The sequence below is a fragment of the Taudactylus pleione genome, unplaced genomic scaffold (genome assembly GCF_031769625.1).
Source record: "Taudactylus pleione unplaced genomic scaffold, aTauple2 ptg000139l, whole genome shotgun sequence".
Classification (NCBI taxonomy): domain Eukaryota; kingdom Metazoa; phylum Chordata; class Amphibia; order Anura; family Myobatrachidae; genus Taudactylus; species Taudactylus pleione.
Window position 1 is genome coordinate 1,523,617 of NW_028284541.1, and position 23,928 is coordinate 1,547,544.

The following is a 23,928-nucleotide window of genomic DNA, read 5'->3' on the forward strand; positions in this document are numbered from 1 at the left end:
TCCCTCTTGCCCAGAAACCATGCCAAGACTGATTTCCTGCAGGGTATGTGGAACAGAGAACATTGGCCACAGTAACTAAATCACCAAAAGGAAGTTCTGTTGATTTAACAGCAGTTCCAGATTCAATCAAACAATCAGTATCACAGTAATGACTGAGCATCAATACAAAAGCGGCAATCTGCAAAAGTTCATCCTATGCCTGCCAACATGATCCTGTTCTATAGGAAAGACTTGTTACTGTCCGGGCGATCACTAGTTTGTTTTTTAACACACTACACTATCAGCATCTTCTTAAGTAAGTTTTGATATTAACTTATTTGTACTTGTAGTTTCATACTGGCTGGGATCGTACAAGAGAAGCAGCTGTTGGAATTATGAGGGGGGAATTTCTATAAACAAAATAGGCAAACAGTGACTGACAGATTTGCAGACTTGTTCTGGATTCACTGATTCTCAAAAGGCAGGGCAAGTACAATAATACAAGAAACACAAATAATATCCTGCACAGGACAGAAATGTAATTCAATTTATAGACCAGCAATTTAGTACATTCTAATAATTAGTTACCAAATTTTGTATATAGCTGGAGGTGCTCCCTAGAATCGAATATCAAGTACTCTGAAAAAAAACTTCCATTTGCCTCGGCCAATGTGAAGCAAGTGATTCCTTTGTGGGGCACTCTTTTATAATCAATTAATTAATATAATTGATAATCAGGAAATACACATAATTACAATATAACTTTTAATCGGTTCCCTCTTTTAAGAGACTGGGGATTATTGTGACTCTTCAGTGTGAAAATATGACAGTCACCCATCAATAAACACCCATAAATACCATATAGTTGATATCAGAAAATGAACATAATTAAAAAATAACTTTTATTCGGATCCTTCTTTAAAAGAAATTGGGAATTATTATGACTGATTATGAAAATATGATAGTCACCCACAGGGGTGTAGAGAGCCACGCGGGGGGGCCCCGGTAAAGGGGGGGCGTGGCCTAATTTCAGAAGGCGTGGCCACGCCCCCTTGAAGAAAAAAAAGTGTTTTGCAGTGCTGCGAAGCAGCGCTGCGCGCCGGGGAGGGGGCGCTGTTAGCCCCTCAGCCCGGCGCAAAGCCAGTGGGGGGCGCGATCAGTGTGATCGCTTCCCCCTTCAGGCATAGGAGATTGCTGTGGCTGCTACTTAGCACGTTGTGTGCTGGGCTGCTGCAGAGGGAGGGAGGGAGGAAGTGAGGGGGGGGCAGCGACAGACCCGGGCCCCCGCCGGGCCCCTCTGGAAGCCCGGGCAAACTGTACCCGCTCCCCCCCCCCTCTCGGCGCCCCTGGTCACCCATCAATAAGCACACATAAATATCATATCCATCAATAAGCACACTTAAATATATTAGACATTCTGTAATGGTGTATGAAATAATTACCTTGTAGTGATCATATTTAATCATTAACAATATATCCCCTAATGCAGTGTTTTTCAACCCTTTCAACTCGAGGTACACTACACAAGATTTTAAAATTTCCAAGGCACACTATCCGGCTATGCAGTGTGCGTGACCAATGAAAAAACATAAACATTGGCTGCCACATAAAAAAAATACACACTACATTGGCCTCCACAGGAATAAAACACACTACATTGGCCTCCACAGGAATAAAACACACTGCATTGGCCTCCACAGGAATAAAACACACTACATTGGCCTCCTCAGGAATAAAACACACTACATTGGCCTCCTCAGCAATAAAACACACTGCATTGGCCTCCTCAGGAATAAAACACACTACATTGGCCTCCTCAGGAATAAAACACTCTACATTGGCCTCCACAGGAATAAAACACACTACATTGCCCTCCACAGGAATAAAACACACTACATTGGCCTCCACAGAAATAAAACACACTACATTGGCCTCCACAGGAATAATACACACTACATTGGCCTCCACGGGAATAAAACACACTACATTGGCCTCCTCAGGAATAAAACACACTACATTGGCCTCCTCAGGAATAAAACACACTACATTGGCCTCCTCAGCAATAAAACACACTACATTGGCCTCCTCAGGAATAAAACACACTACATTGGTCTCCACAGGAATAAAACACACTACATTGGCCTCCACAGGAATAAAACACACTACATTGGCCTCCACAGGAATAATACACACTACATTGGCCTCCACGGGAATAAAACACACTACATTGGCCTCCTCGGGAATAAAACACACTACATTGGCCTCCTCAGGAATAAAACACACTACATTGGCCTCCTCAGGAATAAAACACACTACTGTACAAGAAGTGTGCTGAGCTGACCGCCGCGGCACACTTGGCAACTGCTCACGGCACACCAGTGTGCCACGGCCCAGTGGTTGAAAAACGCTGCCCTAATGAGTAAAATAGGCAGATTTAGCAGTTAATACAGTCACTCCCTTTCTTTATTAATTCATTTATATAGTAGCAGTATATGCAACCAACATACACATAAATTATAATTTAAACACTATAATAGTCTTTCTCTCAACCATAAATTCCAGCAATTCATTATCATGTATTGGAAACAAATAATAGACAATAAATAAATGACATATCTAGTCATGTATACAATGTTGCAGCCCCTGTCTCCTGTGATTATTAATTATATTTCATGGAAAAACAATTGGGGGAAAATACATGAACACTGCTATTCATATATGAGCTGGCAGCAAGAACCAAAGAGGTTCAAAAAGGACAGATAAATGGTTAGGCACGGTGTGAGGGTCCGGTTCCTTCTGCTTTCCCAGGTCTTTAAATTGAGCAGACCTGGGATGAGAGAGCACACGGCAGCACCGTTGGAAACAAAAGGGAGTCGTGGGGGACAGTGCACCCGTGTATGGTGTTAGGCGGGCCTTGTTACTTAAAGTATTACAGGAGCCGGATGCGCCATCGGGGTAAGTCACGACCCACCTGAAAGAGAAATACCTGACTTGAAGAGAATCCATCTCAGAGGAACCTGCTGCCTGCTGAAACACTAACCCCCTGCAGCGGGGAAGTGTCAGAGAGACAGTACACACGTTTCACCACAGTCGGACTTGTTCACCTGTCAGGCTGAGATCATCTTCAAGCGCCGGCTCTTCCTATGCAGTAAACGGGACCTGGGTCGCATTGACCCAGGTTACCCGTTCACACTGCACCGCGTGCCTGGCTAAACACGTGTTCAACCCTTCTCGTGGCCAGGGTTGAAATGCTGGGTCGCTCGACCAGGCTTATTTCAACCTGGCCCTTTTACACTGCACAGTAACTGGGGTTGCACTGCACCATGAAACTCTAGGATACACTTCATCACTACAACAAAAACACCTGAAAGGCTCTGGTCACATTTTTTATTCACTTTTATAGAAAGTAATGATGACATTTGAGTCTATTTATCACTCTAGATAATTGGACCAAGTTTACATTGTTTTGTTATTCAACTGGCTTAGGACTATATTGTTCATCAAGAACTCACAAATGAGAATAGAATTTGTGACTTGTAGTCACATTAAAAGTACAATGCCAACAACTGACGAACACAACCACTTTCAGACAACTGGCCCATAAATATGGTCTTTGGTGGTATGTGATGTCCTGCGGTGTGAAAATGCCTCTAAAGTTAAATCACTTAGCTAAAAAACAAACTGACAGCAGTTAGGAGAGGCTGATGTATGAATGGGTAAAGTTGGGTGGGCCCTCCAGTGGATGACAAGAAAGTACAATCTAGATATCTCCTTTCAAAAGTTCCTTATCAGTCATTTTACTAACTGCTATCCTAGTTGCAGTGTTTATTTATATTTATTCTTATGTAAAAAATAATGGATAGAAATAATGAGTTAAAGGAAAATGGTTAAAATATCATAAATGGAATATATTAATATCAACATTTCTTTGGGAATAAAGCCAAAGCTAGTCCTAACACCCATTGTTTTGGTGTTGCATGCAAAGGAGAACTCAAGAGAAGCAACGTATATTTCCACTGACTTGATCTATAGCTGCGTCTCCGAAATCCACACACACACACACACACACACAGCAGCTCATGTTTTCAGGATCTCTTTAATTGTGCACAGGTAACTTAAGGGTTAAGCGGTGGCTTTTCAAAGCCGGTTCTGTCCGCAAGTTTTAAAAGTCAATACCATGAAATGTAATTGGTCAGTTTGCGGCAGTTCCCACGCTCTGACCAATCAGCGCGGCACCATTCATACCTATGGAGTGTGTCCCCGCGTGATCTCTCATTGCAACCGGGCTCAAGGAGGAGTGGTAACAGTGTTTTGTTTCGCCCAGATTCGGGGATGCTACATGGACCGAAGAGGTCGGAGCCCCTTCATTTTGTAAATAAAAAATTGCTCAATGAGGGTTGTGTCGGGGGGTATTTATTTACTAAAACAATACAATATTAGGTGGGTGTGTGTCTGGAATGTCCTTTATTTATTTTTTTACAGGGAACAGAGTACAGATGCCACGGGGGCTCTTATACTCCGAGAATGCTAGCACTGTGACTTGTGGTTAGACAAGTGCCATCATGCCAGGGTAGCCTTGATGGGACCTATAGCCCACTTGTAAATAACAATGTTAATTAAACTTTAATTACACGATTACCTCCACACCCAATGCCCTGGGGGTGCAGAGAAGAAAAACAAAGGCTGGATGGGGAGGGGTGACCCCATATTTGGCGGGTCTCCAATTTCCTAGGGATTCCGGCACTGGGATGACCAGTCGTGGGCTAGTTGTGATTACGGCAGGTGGTCCCCATGCGGATTTTCCCCTTGCTACAGCGTCAGCTGTCCTGGCAGGATATTGGAAAATAGCTGGGACACCACACAGTTTCTCCCCCCTGTTGTTCAATACCAGCCTAAGCTCAGAAGCCCAGGTCTGGTTAATGTTTCTTTTTGTAATTCCACTTATAAAGCTCATTACTAAAAAAAAAAAAAAAAAAAAAAAAATACATAGATACTGAACCAATGTTCTTTTATGTTCTAAAGTCTGCATTTTTGACGGATTGCCGTAAGATTTGGCTTTAGTGAATCAGAAGAATTGCAATCCCGCTGGCAATTCACTGAAAAACCTAAATCCGACGCTTAGTACATTTAGCCCAGGAATGTTTTGCATGGATTATTATTGCCCTTTTAAATCCCATAGCCAGAAAAACCCCTGTGGCTAATGCGTGGTAAGGCACAGATTCTGGGTTAAGAGCCCGGAGCTATGCAACAACCGCACACAGTAAGCTTGTGGTAATTGTGGTAAGCCCCGAGGGTGCACTTAACGCTCATATTTCTGTTCGCACCCTCCTGAGTGCAGAACAGGAATCCATATTAAGTGCACCCTCGGGGCTTACTGTGTACAATAATTGAATAGCTCCGGTTCTTTACCCATTAACTAAAAGCCTTGCGGTAAGTCCCGCGGCTATTTGAATTCCCCGCTTTGAGTCCAATTTTATTAAAAAAAAGATTTTTATACGTCTAAGCTAATATTAATAAACATATCTGAAGTATGCTTTCATCTTTTGATAAAGGATCAGCCTTCTTAAAAATCTTATAGCTCTATCTAGCAATTAAACTTGTGTTCAGCATGCATTAATTGCAGTTGCAATTTTTTTTTTATGTGGATGATTTTCAGTTTTAAAATGTCATGCTCCTTAGAAGGACTAAAGTTTTCAGTGATTAAAAACATGTCCTTTCATTCACAAACAAGAGGCTGGGTGGAATTAGTACGTGCTTCAAGTATTGTAGTTGCAAAGGAAGTCTGTCATGATAAAATCCATTTTCTGAGAAGTAGCTCGTGGAACGTCCCTGGTTTTTAAAAAACATACAAAAAACAACACATTTGCTGCCCACAACTTAGCAAGATAACAAAAACTGTTTGGTCACTGATAAGCGGCAACACGTTTGCACTAAACTTTGTTAGGTTATTGTAAACATTAGTGAATTATGAACCAGCAATCTCATTTAAAAATTATTTTGAACATCGTTGCCAATAGTATTGTAGAACAAACTCCAGGACCACTTTTTGCGGCTGAGCGGGCATTGGCAAACGCAGGATTTTTAGAGAGGGGTTTCTAAATGCTTGATTTTACAGCGAGTGTGGCCAGTCCATGAAGGGCATAATTAGCACATAACCAGCTATAATATATGTCATACTAAGTATAGTGTATGCATGGGCGTATCTTTAATGGGTGCGGGGAACACAGGCCGCTGGGTCCAGGGGGGCCCCGCACCGCACACCCTGCACCCATATAATTACTTTCCTAGCCGGAGTCCCACGTCGGTGCGGGGGTCCGGTGCTGTAAAAACGACTGGAAAATGGCTGCCGCGGCCATTTTCCCGGTGACCAGTGCATCCTTTATAAACTCTGGGCGCACTCTAGAGCCCAGAGTCTATAACTCCGGTGCTGGCCGCGCACAGCTCAGTGCACTGCCAGCCGCCGGACAGAGAGGAGGGAGCCCGTGTCAGAGACTGCACACGGGCCCCCTCCTCTCTAGAAACGCCCCTGAATGTATGTAATTATTCTGACATCTATACTAGACCAGCAATCACAGTAAGCCATTATACGAGCAGTTGGGCCATCCTGCCTGAGCTGAATGTTTTTATTGCAGATGTGGGCTCCACTCCAGTTCATTTGAGCAAGTCTGGGAGCCTGGGAGAGTAGCAAAAGAACATTGCACAGCCCCGAACATATATGTACAGATTGGTCTCCTTATGCACTGGATAGATTATTATTATACAGTATTAATAATTAACCCTATAGATGGTCTATATCAGTGCACCCCTAACAGTGCATGTTTTCCAGATCCCCTAGATGGTGCACAGGTATGTTCATTACTGGCTCACACATTTTTAAAAGATCAACAGGTGGTGCTGATTATTTCATTTGTGACACTGAGGGGGATCTTAAAACATGCAGTATTATATGCTATTTATATTGTGGTCATCATGGTGTGGGCTGAGGAGGGGGGTTTTACAGGCAACCGGAAACCCCCCCTGCGTTTGCTTATGGCGGGTGCATCTAATCGCACGACACTGTATGGCTTTGGTGGCTCCAGTTAGTAGCAAGTGATCCTGTCTCTATGGTAAATGTATCATACTGCAAACATACTACATTGCTGAACGCACCTGAAACACACAATGCGTGGCGAATGCAGCCAACTTCACTGCTGGTAGTTACAGCCTTGACGTTAGCTATGTACTAATTAGCATTTATATCTGTGGACCTACTGCATGCCCAAACATGAAACATTACATGGATATACAATTACAGGATGCTATGGGTTTAAAAAAATCAAACAAGTAAATAGATGAAGGTACTTAAACTATGGTCCCGATTCCAAGATTTGCGCTAATGCAATCGCAACTGCGATCTCTTATGGATTGCATTAATGAAAATATGTTAATGTTTTCCAAAGCTTATCCGAGCATAGGGACGCCCACTGCTGTCCATTACATATCTGTCCGATGATGTGCAACAGCTGTAACATTGACGCAGATCGGGCAGCCACGCAGATTCTAAATTAAGTCTGACCAGGCACAAGCACTGCAGCTCTCCTGACACGCAGAGAGCTCTCATGCTGCGGAGGAGACCACAAGGGCTCATTTATACACGCCCATGAACGGCGTTTAACTGGTCACGACACGCCTGCAGTTACTTAGCCACCCCACGTTACCTCCCCCAAGCACTAACTACCCCCTCACTCACTTTGCGCGTGAATCCTCTGTACGAGCGTAATCGCAAGCCACTCGCTGAGTGTGGACAGTGCGGCTTTCACACATGTGCACTGGCTAAAAACGACTCAATCTGTGTAAATATCGGCATTGCGGAAATCCCTGAATCAGGCCTCTATGTTCGTGTAATGTATAGGATAGGATATAGGAAGCTCCCTCCGTCATGCGCATGCGCAGTGGGGAACATTGACCCACTTGCGAGCGGGTCTGAATGACCCCCTATATTTTTTACTGGTGTGAGAGGTTTAAAGCTCATTTTATGGACTTGCTTCAAAACGAAGTTGGGCCCTTTGTGTGGTTAAAGCTGCCTTACCAGCCACCGGGCTGTTCTTTCCAACCAAACTCCCCCTGGTTCTACGGCTAGTCCCAGGTGAACACCAGGGGTGTGCAATGTTTTTGGAGATGGGTATGAGCGAAGGGGATTAATAAATAAGCTGCAATTGCTGACACACAGCTGCTTCTCATTTCTCACTGGTCATCCCGCTCACACACTCCTGTTCTGTAGCCATTCTGAAGTGGTGATAAAGAAAAAAGAAGGTCACTCCTTTAGGTCGTAAAGGTGCTTTAAAAAAAGAGTCGGAAAGAAAAACAAGGATATTCACCCGTATGCGGAGTTATAAGCATCTAAGCTGCAGGACCAAGCCCATCTTTCCACTCAACTCTGGATTAGCACCAATGTGTTTAGCAGAATGTCAGATTCACAATCTAATGCTGTTCACACTATGCCATAGATCGCTCGTACAACCAACGAATGACATATTATTACGTGCGGCTGCTCGTAGATCGGGGGGTGGCTTCGTTAACAGATACATTGTCTGGCCCGTGCAGCACAGCAGATACGAGATATTTTGCAGATATATTGTACGCATTTGCCAGTGTGTTCAAGCAACCCACCGACCGACCCATTACACTAACCGCAGCAGCCGCCACCAACACCACAACTGGGCGGGATATTTAACTGCCCACCCAGGTGTGATTTCTGGCCAGACAAATCGAGCGGCCGATTAATAAGTGTGCTTACCAAATCGATCACTTGGTCTACGTGACGGTCGGCCGGCTGCTGGGTCGCTCAGGTGTGTAAAAAAAGATAAAGTGATACACAATACCAAAACTGTGACATAATGTTGATAGCACTGAAACTGAATATAATTAATCAGTCTAAACCAAACTGTTCTTCCCCATAACTTCTCTTCCGCCGCTTCATAATTTCTGGAAATATGTAGGTCTCGAGCTTCCTCCACATGTGAAGCTATAAACAGTTCAACAAAACAACAGGATATTGTGTCATGCATAGTTTTAGGAGAGGGGTGTGTAATACTGTACTCTAGTAACGGATGGCTATAGTTGCTACTACACGATAAGAAGCTTAACAGCAACTGTAATCGGACAGTTGAAGAAGAGGTTAAAATATGTCATCGCCCCAACGCAATTAACCAGTGGAGCTCCTGCTGCTGTCGAACTAGGAATCCCAGAGCAACCTGTATGTGTAAATCTGAATGTAAAATACCAATATTATATATATTTAGGGGTCTGCCTGTTCATTCGGGCTAATTTCTAGAACAAGATGAATTTTGATGGGGTTTTCCCTATTCTATACAGCATTGGTCAAGGAAGGTTCAGGTGTATGAACCAGTCATCTGTGATAAAAGGCAGCCGAGCAGTGATTATTTTAGTGAAGCAAAGTCACAGAAAAAGATCTTGCACCAAGCTGCTGTATAGGAGCTGGTCATGGTGCTGAAACAGAAAGAGACAGTGAGGCCTATTCATCATTGGAGGCCGTATGGTCCCTGATGACTATGTTATCATCTCCCTGCGAGGGATACTTAAGTTTACAACTTGCAGCGGGGAAAACTTGACACCGGACCAATTCATCACTGCTCTGGTCCGGGGACAGCTGCTCCGAAAAGCTGCCCCCTCAGTTAGTATCGCTGCTACAGAAGTAGATGTATTACTTACCTCTTCCCCGTCACCCCAGCTAAGCATGCGCACAGCTGCTGGGGAAGTAGTGAGGAGGTGGCGAAGGGATCCGCTCAGATCCCTCTTCGCATCCCTGGAACACCTTCCCACAGGAAGGAGCAGGATTCAGAGAACAAGCGCCGTCTGAAGATGGTGCTTGTCCTCGCAAGCAGACTCTGAAAACTTTCAGTTTTTGGAGTTTGCTGAATATCAGGTGGTCCTACCAGACCCCTGATGAAGAATGGCCCCGTGACTTAAATATGCAAAAACTAGTGTTTCCGCATGGTTACCGAGCCATTTAGTGTTGATGAATAGGCCCCAGTGAGAGCCAATCAGAGATTGCAATGTGCCCTGTTGCTTAGCAGCAGCCTAGATAGGGGAAAGAGTCAGGGACTGAGCAGGGTTACGTCTGAGACACAGCCTCCAACGAACCCATGAAGATGCCCTGATGCAGACACAGTAGCCAGGAAGGAGCCAGGGAAGGCATACATATCAGGTATTTAATAAAAACAAACCACCATCGGAACACCATCAAATGATTTCCATTCGATGGTGGCAAACATTGGACCGTCACCGTCAATTGGTAACAACACCACCATCATAACAAAAACATGGATGGTTAGTAATCATCAGATTCCGATGTCCATCCCTATTGCTGTACCTGCGGGCGGACTCCGGCTATCATTGCCCCACCGCGAAGTGCTCCCTCTAAAGCGTGATGTTCCCGCTCAGCCACACGCTCTCGGTGAACAGGAGGCACCATCATGGCGAGAAAGCTGAACAGGAAGCCAAGGAAATACAGGGAGCATTGTGCAAAGAGGACATTGGTCATTTCCATATTCAGCAGCCGGGGAAGGGTGCGCATGGAGGCTGTGGAAATATGCACAGCTGCCCCAGCCTCGGGGACATGCTGATGTGCTTACGGTAGCTGCAATACAAGTATCTCATCCATGATCCTTCTGCCCTTCCCAGAACATCCCAGTGGCCAGCTGCAGAGTAGCAGCAGTTGGGGTTGTGGCAACACTGGTGAGATGCAGGGGGCGGGAGTGAGAAGCAGGGGTTGTGGTGACACTGGTGAGATGCAGGAGTGAGAAGCAGGGGGTTGTGGTGACACTGGTGAGATGCAGGAGTGAGAAGCAGGGGGTTGTGGTGACACTGGTGAGATGCAGGGGGCAGGAGTGAGAAGCACGGGGTTGTGGTGACACTGGTGAGATGCAGGGGGCAGGAGTGAGAAGCACGAGGTTGTGGTGACACTGGTGAGATGCAGGGGGCAGGAGTGAGAAGCAGGGGGTTGTGGTGACACTGGTGAGATGCAGGGGGCAGGAGTGAGAAGCAGGAGGTTGTGGTGACACTGGTGAGATGCAGGGAGCAGGAGTGAGAAGCAGGGGGTTGTGGCGATACTGGTGAGATGCAGGGGGCAGGAGTGAGAAGCAGGGGGTTATGGTGATACTGGTGAGATGCAGGGGGCAGGAGTGAGAAGCAGGGGGTTATGGTGACACTGGTGAGATGCAGGGGGCAGGAGTGAGAAGCAGGGGGTTGTGGTGACACTGGTGAGATGCAGGGGGCAGGAGTGAGAAGCAGGAGGTTGTGGTGACACTGGTGAGATGCTGGGGGCAGGAGTGAGAAGCAGGGGGTTGTGGTGACACTGGTGAGATGCAGGGGGCAGGAGTGAGAAGCAGGGGGTTGTGGTGATACTGGTGAGATGCAGGGGGCAGGAATGAGAAGCACGGGGTTGTGGTGACACTGGTGAGATGCAGGGGGCAGGAGTGAGAAGCAGGGGGTTGTGGTGACACTGGTGAGATGCAGGGGGCAGGAGTGAGAAGCAGGGGGTTGTGATGACACTGGTGAGAAGCAGAGGGCAGGGGTGAGAAGCAGGGGGTTGTGGTGACACTGGTGAGATGCAGGGGGCAGGAGTGAGAAGCACGAGGTTATGGTGACACTGGTGAGATGCAGGGGGCAGAAGTGAGAAGCAGGGGGTTGTGGTTACACTGGTGAGATGCAGGGGGCAGGAGTGAGAAGCAGGAGGTTGTGGTGACACTGGTGAGATGCTGGGGGCAGGAGTGAGAAGCAGGGGGTTGTGGTGACACTGGTGAGATGCAGGGGGCAGGAGTGAGAAGCAGGGAGTTGTGGTGACACTGGTGAGATGCAGGGGGCAGGAGTGAGAAGCAGGGGGTTGTGGTGACACTGGTGAGATGCAGGGGGCAGGAGTGAGAAGCAGGGGGTTGTGGTGACACTGGTGAGATGCAGGGGGCAGGAGTGAGAAGCAGGGGGTTGTGGTGACACTGGTGAGATGCAGGGGGCAGGAGTGAGAAGCACGAGGTTATGGTGACACTGGTGAGATGCAGGGGGCAGAAGTGAGAAGCAGGGGGTTGTGGTGACACTGGTGAGATGCAGGGGGCAGGAGTGAGAAGCAGGAGGTTGTGGTGACACTGGTGAGATGCTGGAAGCAGGAGTGAGAAGCAGGGGGTTGTGGTGACACTGGTGAGATGCAGGGGGCAGGAGTGAGAAGCAGGGAGTTGTGGTGACACTGGTGAGATGCAGGGGGCAGGAGTGAGAAGCAGGGGGTTGTGGTGACACTGGTGAGATGCAGGGGGCAGGAGTGAGAAGCAGGGGGTTGTGGTGACACTGGTGAGATGCAGGGGGCAGGAGTGAGAAGCAGGGAGTTGTGGTGAGATTAAATTGCTCCAGTGCAAAGTCGGGGCCCGCCTCGGGAGTACTTTTGAATTTACGGTGATAGTCTTTTTTTAACAGAGGTCTTATAAGATTGCCTTGTAGACGACATTAGTCGTTTTTCCTCCTGTAGACAACATGATCCACACACATATCTTTCTATACACACAAGGATTGGATATAAAATGTATTGCAGCAGATAACATAAGGCCAAATTCTAATTCTTACTACATAAGCAACCGGCGTCCTGTGGCTCTACAGCTGTTGCAGAACTAGAAGTACCATCATGCCCCGTCTGCCAGAAGTTCCATAACAGGTTGCCTACCTAAATCTTCAGATGGGCTGACAGTGAGTCCTAGCGGAGCAGCAGCACCCTCCACTTCACTTAGCAGCCTAATTATCTCCTGCACAGGAGGAGCTGGGGACTAAGAAGTGCAGCATGTGCTATATAAAATGTACTACATAAAATACTCTTCTGGGAGCACTTCTGTATGGCATAATATAAGAGGGAAAGGGAATGTGATCTTCACTTCTTCCCCGAAAAGGAAGTTGCAGAGCATGCGCAGTGGAAGCATGAGCAGGAGAAGCGAGCAGGAACCAACTGGTCAGGTCACAGGCAAGTGAGGGGAGAGAGTGATTGATGGGACATGATATACAGGGGATTGGGGGATATTATGAAGAGAGGGGAATTGCTGACAAAGATACAGGCTCTCAGCATATGATGGCAGGGGAAGGGTGTTATAGTGAGAACAGAGGACCTGATTCAGACCCGCTCGCTAGGATGCGTTCAAACGCAGCCTGCCGATGTTTGCATTCTGCGAATGCATCGCAGTGCGCATGCCTCGCAGTGCGCAAACTAGTCAATGCAATCGGGAAGAGTTTGCTCGCTGCGCATAGACAGCTCGCTAGAATGAGTGACAGGACATGCCGTTTGTGGGTGGTGACAGGGGTTGCTTGATGGAAATGGGGGAGTGGTGGTGCGGACGCAGGCGTGTCTGAGAGTCTTAACGCCGTTTAAAAATCATGCATAATTAGGACGCAGTGTCATAGTACACGTCACATGGTTGAAAATCACACTGAAGCACTCGCAGTGCTTGCGGTAGGCTATGGTCAGCCACAAGTGTTGCGTTCGCTTCCGATGGTACTTGATGTTACCGATGGTTGCATACACATCCTGGAGATGACGTGCATAAGTGGGTGTGTTAAAGCAGGCTGGTGAGCGTCTGCATACACACCGCGATCGTACGCCAAGACGTAGTGGGCGTGCTAATGCCTTGCCGTGTGATCGCGGATTTGCATACTTTTGCTGCGTGTGAACGCATCTAGCGAGTGGGTCTGAATCAAGCCCAGAGCTCGAAATGGCATCACAGAAGCCGCACTGCCCACTATTTGTCACATTTGACATGTTTGCCACTTAAAACTATTGGAAATCTGCAGAAATCTGACTCAGTAAGGGGCCTATTCAACTTAATTTCTACAAAAGTAGGTGAAAATTAAGGATCGGGCCTATTCATTGTAAAGGTAATGCAGGAAATATTACTGATATCTCCTGTTAACTTTTCAGTCCTAATCTGTCCTCATACACTAGTATGGGGACCTAAATTCATCAAGCTTCGAAAATATATTTTTCAGATAGCGTTTGCTCCCGCACCCCCGCTTCATCCCTAAGGGAAAGAGTCCTGGGTTTGCGAAGACCCTTCCTCAGATCCTTCTTCCTCTGTGTGGCTCCTTCCGACAGGGCATTGTGCTCCTGCGTAAACCCTATAATGGCACTGCCGAATCATACTCGGCCATGCTAAGTTTCACTGCTACGGAAGTAACAGTGAAGGGGATTGCGCAGACAACGGATTTTCGGATAGGCCATCTCCGCACTGGAGCAATGTTAAATTGCTCCTGTGATTTTGTATCCACCGCTGCTCCTCGCAGCAAGTTGGATACTTAATAATCAGGGGCCGTCGGGCCCCCGATATTTAACATAATGAATGGACCCCATCAGTTTGGAAAAAATCAACCAAGAGATGGGGGGTGGGGTTTATAAGATATAGGTTAGCAGATACGCTAGATAGGAACTAGAAAATATAATTAAACAGGAACTTTTTATTGATGTATAAACAGAATCGAACACATGCTGCAGCCTTAAAATACTTTCCACATGGAGGAGAGGAACACCATCTTCTAGATCAGAGTCTGGAAAAACACACATTTCCTAGCCACCTTCTTGTTTATATACAGTAGCTATCTGCAGCTGAGCGCTGATGACATCTGCATGTATAATAGTCACAGTTGACAAGGTTGGTGGCACTCTGGGATTTTAACACAAATGGCAGCAACACTTTCTTTACTGACGTTCCAATGTAATTAACACATACAGGGTGGGATGTACTAAGGGCCACACATGCAGTAAAACCACCAAAAATCAAGAAATGCAGTAAAACCCCCGAAAGTGTCATATGTACTAAGCACCAGAATGCAGCTTCGTCCTGGTGGGTGATGGCCTTGCCCAATATAAGCCCATGGGCTTCTTTTCAGGATGTCCCTGGAGAGGGATCCAATCGGATCCCTCCCAGCTCCCCCCGCAGTGCGCGAGTCCTTCTGTGCATGGGCAGAATGATGCCAGAGGGACTTCTGGGTCATAAACCCGGAAGTCCCTCTATGGCAAAGGACACCTCTTACCGGGAGAGCTGTCCTTTGTGATATTCTAGGTACATACCGTTGATATTATCGCCGATATGTACCCGATAATGGGCGTTATGTACAGAGGGCCTGATTCAGAACCGCTCGTAAGCGGACGCTCGTTCGCTCTGAGTGATGTTCGCACAACTGCGCATACGTATGCGTCGTATTGCGCATGCGCAAACCAGTAATTGTAGTCGGACATCGTGCGCTCGCACAACAGCGAGGGGCTGCTAATTTGATTGACAGAATGTACCGTTTGTGGGTGGTAACAGGGGAAGGTGCTTGAAAACGGGGGAGTGGAGATCCAAACGCAGGCGTGCCTAACGGTCAAAAGGGCGTTTAATGGGAGTGCATAATTAGTAAAGGAGCATCATCGACCACGTCACTTGGTTGTCTTTTAGCCTGAACTGCTCGCAGTATTAGGGGAAAGAAAAACCTACCACAAGCACTGCGAGCAGTTCAGATGCCTTTCGAAGTTCCTGATTAATCTAATAAATACTAGAGATGACGTGTAATGCGAACGGCAAAGAGGCGTCTTGACAAAATAGCGAGCGCATTTTTAGTTCGCTCGCTCAGACATAGAGGCGTCAACAAACCGCAAACAGCAAGCGCTCAATTTAAATAGCCGGCCCCTTTTTTGGAACGACCGTCTGCAAATAGCGTCCGGGTCTGAATCAGGCGCAGAATGCGATGATTAGTACATCCCGCCCACATACAGTTCGGTCCATATATATATTTGGACACTGACCATTTTTATATAAGCTGTTTACCAAAATATATTCAAGTTACAGTTGGTTACTGAATGTGATTTTAAAGTGCAGACTATCAGATTTAATTTGAAGGTATCAACATCCAAATTGAAGGAAAGTAATTTGACAATTGACACAAAAGCTGTTTCATAGACAGGTGTGGGCTATAACTTCATTATGTATGTAACTATTAAGATCTAGAGTTGATTCCAAGTGTGGCATTTGCATTTGGAAGCTGTTGCTGTCAACCCACAATATGCGGCCAAAGGAGCTCTCAATGCAAGTGAAACTGGCCATACTTAGGCTGCAAAAGCAAAAATAATCCATCAGAGATATAGCTGAAACCTTAGGATGGGCCAAACCAGCAGTTTGCTACACCCTGCGAAAAACAAAAAAAGAATGCACTGGTGAGCTTGGCAACACAAAGAGGCCTGGACGTCCATGGAAGACAACAGCCTCACACCATCCAACCAAGTGAAGAACACTCTCCAAGAGGCAGGCATATCATTATCCAAATCTACCATAAAGAGAAGACTTCACTAGAGAAATACATAGGGTTCATCACAAAGTGCAAACAATTCATGAGGTTCAAGAATAGAAAGGCCAGACTAGACATAATAAAAAGTCAGCCCAGTCCTGGAACAGGATCTTTGGACAGATGAAACGAAGATCAACCTGTACCAGAATGATAAGAAGAATGAGGTATAGAGAAAGCTTGGAAAGCAGGGCCGCAACTAGGGGGGGGGGGGGGCTGGAGGTGCACCGGTGCCAGTGACCTCCAGCCCGGCGCTGCAGAGATGTTCCAAGCCGGACGTCCGCTGGTAATATTTATTACCAGCGGGCGCCCGGCTCCTTCTCTGCAGCGACGCGGTGTAGCCAGAGGCTGGAGTTCTCTCCCGAACTCCAGCTTCCGGCTCTCCCCATGGGCACTATGGGGGGAGACGTCATGACGTCTCCCCCATAGTTCCGAGGAGCAGCCGGCGGACCCGGACGCGACGCTGGATGCAAGAGCTGGGTTCAAGGTAAGTATTTTTTTTTTAATAAGCTGCACTACATGGGCATTATCACAGGGGCATTACTATGGTGGCATGGGCATTATCACAGGGGCATTACTATGGGGGCATGGGCATTACCACAGGGGCATTATAATGGCGGCATGGGCAATAAGGTGCATTACTAACGGGGCTTGAGCACTACAGTGGCATTATTATGGGGGCATGGGAATTACCACACGGGCATTACTATGGTGGCATGGGCATTACCACAGGGGCATTACTATGGGGGCATGGGCACTACAGGGGCATGAGCACTACAGGAGTATTACTACAGGGGCATGAGCACTACAGGGGCATTACTACTGGGGCATGGGCACTACAGAGGCATTACCACAGGGGCATTATTGTGGGGGCATGGGCATACAGTCCGGTCCATATATATATTTGGACACTGACAATTTTTATATAAGCTGTTAACCAAAATATATTCAAGTTACAGTTGGTTACTGAATGTGATTTTAAAGTGCATTATAATGGGGGCATGGGCATTACCACAAGGGCATTAGTATGGGAGCATGGTACAGGGCATTACTATTGGGTATTAACATATGGGCATTACAATATGGGCACTACTACAGGGGCATTGCTATGGGGGCATTATCATATGGGCACTACTACAGGGGCATTACTATATGGGCACTACTACAGGGGCATTACCTCAGGGGACATTACTATAGGGGCACTGCTGCAGAGGGAATTACCAGGGGAGGCGCCAAATTACTGTCTTGCCCCTGGTGACAAAAATCCTAGTTTCGGCCCTGTGGAATGGCTCATGATCCGAAGCATACCACACCATCTGTAATACACGGTGGAGGCAGTGTGATGGCATGGGCATGTGTGGCTTCCAATGGCTCTGGGTCACTAGTGTTTATTGATGATGTTACAGAAGACAGAAGAAGATGGATGAATTGTTAAGTGTATAGGGATATACTGTCTGCTCAGATTCAGCCAAATTCAGCAAAGTTGATAGGACGGTGCTTCACAGTACAGATGGGCAATGCCTCAAAACATACTGCAAAGGCAACCCAGGAGTTTAGGGCAAAGAAGTGGAATGTTCTGCAATGGCCGAGTCACTCAACTCATCACAACCCGATCAAGAATACATTTCGCTTGCTGAAGACAGGCAGAAAGGTCCACGAAAAACACAACAACTGAAGACAGCTGCAGTAAAGGCAAAGCTTAACAAAGGAGGAAACCCAGCATTTGGTGATGTCCATGGGTTCCACACTTCAGGCAGTCATTGCCTACAAAAGATTCTTTGCAAGGCATTAAAAATTTACATTTTATTTATGATTATGTTAATTTTCCCAAATACATTTGAACCCCTGAAAATAGGGGAAGGTGTATAAAGCTGGTTGCAATTCCTAAACGTTTCATATAATGTTTTGTTCAACACTCCATTGTTTCATTTCCAAACCATTGTGGTGGCGTACAGCCAAAATTATGAAAATAGGGTCAGTGTCCAAATATATATGAACCTAACTGTATAAACATATGTATAAACATACACAGGGTTCGGTTTGTTTTGTCGACATGCAGCACGTCGTCACTAGGGTGGCCAATCCCGGGATAAGCGGGATCACGGCATTTGGGCCTAAAATTGCCGGGATGTTAATTTTGGGATTGAGCTGCGCATGAGTGCTTTCACATTCTACTTTATGCGGCATGCCGGCCAGCGCTGAACACTCGGCTCAGACGCTACCCGGCTGCTCTTTTGGAGAGGAGGACAAAGTGACAGGAGAGGAGTGGACTGACACTGGAGTCAGTGAAGTTATTTTATTCCTGGGCGGGGGGAGAACGCAATGCGGCAGCATGACAATTTTACAATTTTCCTGTGGGGCTGGCCCATGATGATTATGTATACTTTATTTGATAATTCCTGTCACCCTGTGGCATCTAGGTAGTAAGGTTTGTGGTATCTAGGTATGTAGCAAGGGGGTCTAGGGAAGGACTCGGCTGGGGGCCCTGAAAGTTATTTTATTCCTGTGGACACTGTTGGGGGGGGGGTGGCATGAAAGATTTATTTTTTTCCTGTGGGCCTGTGCTATTATATTATACCTGTGGTGTTGGGGACCAGCTAAACCCTAACACCACAGGAATAAAATAACATTAATGGTCCAACACATGCCCATAGGGAAAAAATATATATAGGAAAAGGAAAAGTACAGAATAAATCCCCCGGGATTGACAAACTCAATCCCGGGGGTATCCTGGGTTGAGCATTTTTTCAATCCCAAATCCCAGGATTGAAAAATAATTGGCCTCCTCAGTCGACACTGATGAAATGTGGGCATGATGAGAATGTCCATAAAACGGTCCCGGTGGTGCAGCACCATTAATTACCTACCGTGGTGTGTTATGGCCCACGGTCAGCAGACGCAGAGTTCCCGCAGTGTCATCTGATGAAGCGCTTCCAGCAGTAAATACGTTACCCCTATCCCTTACCCTTATGCCTAAACCGAATTCTCCCTCCCGAAGCCTAACCCACCCTCCCACAGCCTAGTCCTGTTGTCGGCATTGTGCCGAATGTCCAGATTTCACATTTCAACAATATGGACATGTCAACTTTATGCAGATGTCGAGATGTGCATGTCGACATCACAACTGTTGACACTGTGTCGACATGGTGACTGCACCCCATATAAACACACAATATATTTTATTTTACTCATGGGAATTAATCATTATACTTTAATTAATGGAACAAATGGCAATTATTTGTTTTATGGTTGAGAGGAGAAACTTTTTAAAAGGATATATCAGATATAATGGACAGAAGGAAACAGCACAACTGTGGAGTTAATGTTATGCACAGTAAAGTTGGATACACAACTAAAAACTAGCTATCGACTGATCTGCAGATGGTGGATATTCAAACACATTGAACAACCATCACCTGTCATCTGGCCGCGGGTACACACAGCGCGATGGACAGATATATCTGCCATCGGTTGTGCAGCTCAGCCGACACGGTATGTCTGAACGACGTCGTTCACAGGCACATTGCTGGTACACACTGGCCGACGGGCACACGATATATTGGCCGATTAATTAAATATATCTGCCGGTGTGTACCCATCTTAAGGTCAATAATCTTGGGCAGTAGAGCTTTCACTAAAATACGGAGGAGATCTGTCATCCAATACATTGTGTTCATGAGGGAAAAAAAAAAACTATTATGGTTAGATTCATTGAAACTTTATAGAACTATTTTTTTTTCCCACCACATATTGTTTGTTGGAGAAAACCCCTGGTCACTGTACACGTTCTGAGATGGGAAGAGCAAATTCTCCTAGTAATTCTATACTAATGGAAAGTACCTAACCAATTCCACCTGCCCATGAATTCTAAAACTACACAACTTTTAATGTTATAAATAATAATCAAAGACTCAAATATTTATGTACGTATAAGCATTTATGTATATAAATTCCAGCTCACGTTCTGATGCCATCACTTCAGGTCTTGTTTTATTATCATCATCAACCTTTTTTTATATGGCGCCACAAGGGGTACGCAGAACCGTACAAAGTACATAAACAAAAACAGTATGAACAAAACAGGAAAAAAAAAAACAGTGACTTCCAGTAGAAAACATTGCAGGATATAGACAAAGTTAACAAACGTTTCTGCATCAGAGGTCACAATACCCAAATAAGTAGCAGAGCGGCAAAACGCAAAGGTTTGGTGCCGTTGTTGGCAGTAGGTGAGATGATGGTATAAGGGAGAGAAGAAAATGCACGAGGGAACAGGGCCCTGCTCGTTGAGAGCTCACAGTCTAAGGGGAGTGGCAGACAGACAGGGGTGACACAGAGGGGGAGAGACAGCAAGTGAGAAGCAAAAAACCCAAATCCATTACAAATCATCAAGGAGAAATAGGTTCCATATAAAAGCTCGATACCCAAAGCCTCTCAGGGGGAAATCCAATTAGCTGTGACAACGAAAAGTTTTCTCCAGAGAAATCTTTTCTGAACATTCGCCCAAATTTGCAGTTTATCGCATGTTTGAAGTGAACGCTCCCCTTTATCATGCTATCCTGTTGTAAAACTGGAGATACCAAATTCGCACGATAATTCTTGTACAGGTGAAAATAGGGAAATCAGCCTGTACCCCCAAAAAAGGTAAAATAAGGAAGGGTAATTGTATAGAAGTGTGTTAGTGGCCATAATCCAAGGGTTTGAGGGTCTTAAATGTTGTCAAACGGCTGTTATATGTATTTATCGCTAACAGTGAAGGAAAGAAAGCAATATTTTTGGCTAAAATAAATGCTGTAGTTAAATTAGGGGTACAATAAAATGGGTGTAAGTATATTTTTGCGTCATTTAAAAAAAAAAAAAAAAAAACAATACATCAGTCACTTCCACCTCCAATGTTTAAAACGGGATGTAGTTATGAGACCAACGGCCGCGATGAAATTCAACAGGGGAAGCTCGACAAGGGCCTTAAGATAGGTGTCAAAATACCGACGACTACCGTAATCCCAACGCTGGAATTCAGACAGACGCCAGCCCGATTGAGGTTAGTCCGCGGCATCCTTAGCGTTAGCAGCAGGGGTGGGGTGTGGGGATTAGGTTTAGGTATCATAGTGGGGTTAGCGTTAAGTTTTGGGGGGGGGAGGTTTGGGTTAGGAATCCCTAGGGGGGAGGGTTAGGGTTAGGCACCACTGGGGGTGGTTTAGGGTTAGGCACTAAGGGGGGAGGGTTAGGTTTAGGCAAGAAGGGAGGGAAACATAAGGTTAAGGCACTAAAAGGGGAGGGTTAGGGTTAGGCTACAAAAAGAGAGGATTAGGGGGAGAAGGGTAAGTATATTTACCCGACCCCTGTTGAGATACCAGCCATTGGGATGCCGCTGTCGATATTTTGACAGGAAGCATCCCGACAGCCAGCATTACATAGCGACTCTGTTTAAAACACCCGTCCCATCCATACTTGTCCCCCTATTTTAAACCCATTTTCCAACACTTTTTATTTTTCCACCACAGAAAAGACATGTAATTCTGGCCAAATTAAGCCAATTCAAACATTATTGATGCCTAATTAGTCATTAAGGAGGGTGTTCCAGTGGTTCTGCACCAAGTCCTGACATACAGTCAGGTGCATAAATATTGGGACATTGACAGAATTTTCATATTTTGGCCTCTATTCACCACCACAATGGCTTTGAAATGAATCAAACAAGATGTGCTTTAACTGCAGACTTTCAGATTTAATTTGAGGGTAATTACATCCAAATCGGGTGAACGGTGTATATGTACCTCCCACTTTTTAAGGGGCCAAAAGTAATGGGACAAACTAAACAATCCTAAATCTAACTTTCACTTTTTAATACTTTGTTGCGAATCCTTTGCAGGCAATTACAGCCTGAAGTCTGGAACGCATAGACATCACCAAATGCTGGGTTTCATCCCTGGTGATGCTCTGCCAGGCCTCTACTGCAAATGTCTTCAGTTCCTGCTTGTTCTTGGGGCATTTTCCCTTCAGTTTTGTCTTCATCAAGTGAAATGCATGCTCAATCGGATTCAGGTCAGGGGATTGACTTGGCCACTGCATAACATTCCACTTTTTAGCCTTAAAAAACTCTTTGGTTGCTTTTGCAGTATGCTTCGGGTCATTGTCCATCTGCACTGTGAAGCGCCGTCCAATGAGTTCTGAAGCATTTGACTGAATATGAGCATATAATATTGCCTGAAACACTTCAGAATTCATTCTGCTGCTTTTGTCAGCAGTCACATCATCAATAAATACAAGGGAACCAGTTCCATTGGCAGCCATACATGCCCACGCCATGACACTACCACCACCATGCTTCACTGATGAGGTGGTATATTTTGGATCATGAGCAGTTCCTTTCCTTCTCCATACTCTTCTCTTCCCATCACTCTGGTACAAGTTTATCTTTGTCTCATCTGTCCATAGGATGTTGTTCCAGAACTGTAATGGCTTTTTTAGATGCTGTTTGGAAAACTCTAATTCTGGCTCACCAATGGTTTACATCTTGTGGTGAACCCTCTATATTCACTCTTGTGAAGTCTTCTCTTGATTGTTGACTTTGACACATATACACCTACCTCCTGGAGAGTGTTCTTGATTTGGCCAACTGTTGCGAAGGGGTTTTTCTTCTGTCATCCACCACAGTTGTTTTCCGTGGTCTTCCGGGTCTTTTGGTGTTGCTGCACCCTCCGGTGCGTTCTTTCGTTTTAAGAATATTCCACACAGTTGATTTGGCCACACCTAATGTTTTTGCTATCTCTATGATGGGTTTGTTTTGATTTTTCAGCCTAATGATGGCTTGCTTCACTGATAGTGACAACTCTTTGGATCTCATATTGAGAGTCGACAGCAACTGATTCCAAATGCAAATGTCACACCTAGAATCAACTCCAGACCTTTTACCAGCTTAATTGATAATGAAATAACGAGGGAATAGCCCACATCTGTCCATGAAATAGCTTTTGAGTTGATAGTCCCATTACTTTTGGCCCCTTAAAAAGTGGGAGGCACATATAGAAACAGTTGTAATTCCTACACCGCTCACCTGATTTGGATGTAATTACCCTCAAATTAAATCTGAAAGTCTGCAGTTAAAGCACATCTTGTTTGTTTCATTTCAAATCCATTGTGGTGGTGAATAGAGGCCAAAATATGAAAATTCTGTCAATGTCCCAATAATTATGCACCTGACTGTATTTAGCCAAAAATAAGGGTTTTGCACAACTTACAACCTGGTGGTGAAAAGAAATTTGTGATAATTCCTATACAAAAAGCGTAGCTAATAGGATAGGCTATAGCCCGATAACCATTTTTAGAGAAAAGTTTTCACCGGTGAAAACTTTTCAGAGAAAACAGGTTATAAGTGGATACCCCCCCAGATATAATTTACACAGTATATTATATTAAACCGTAATCTTAGTCACTGCCGGGTTCTATAACAAAGGGTCCAGGACTCCTTATTTATAGGTAGCCCCCCCCCCACCGTTTTAAATATAAGTGTTGATAATTAATCGATCTCCTCGGTGATACCCATAGTTATCCGATAGATTAAAGCTGCCCACACACATAGCGATATTTTACCAGATCTGGCCGATTCCG

General features: G+C 45.5%; 1 protein-coding gene across 2 annotated transcripts in view; it reads right to left on the reverse strand.

Annotated features, from left to right (window-relative positions):
• AKT1 (AKT serine/threonine kinase 1) overlaps positions 1-23,928 on the reverse strand; it is a 128,522-nt gene that overhangs the window by 87,112 nt on the left and 17,482 nt on the right. The gene's annotated exons all lie outside the window — the stretch shown is intronic.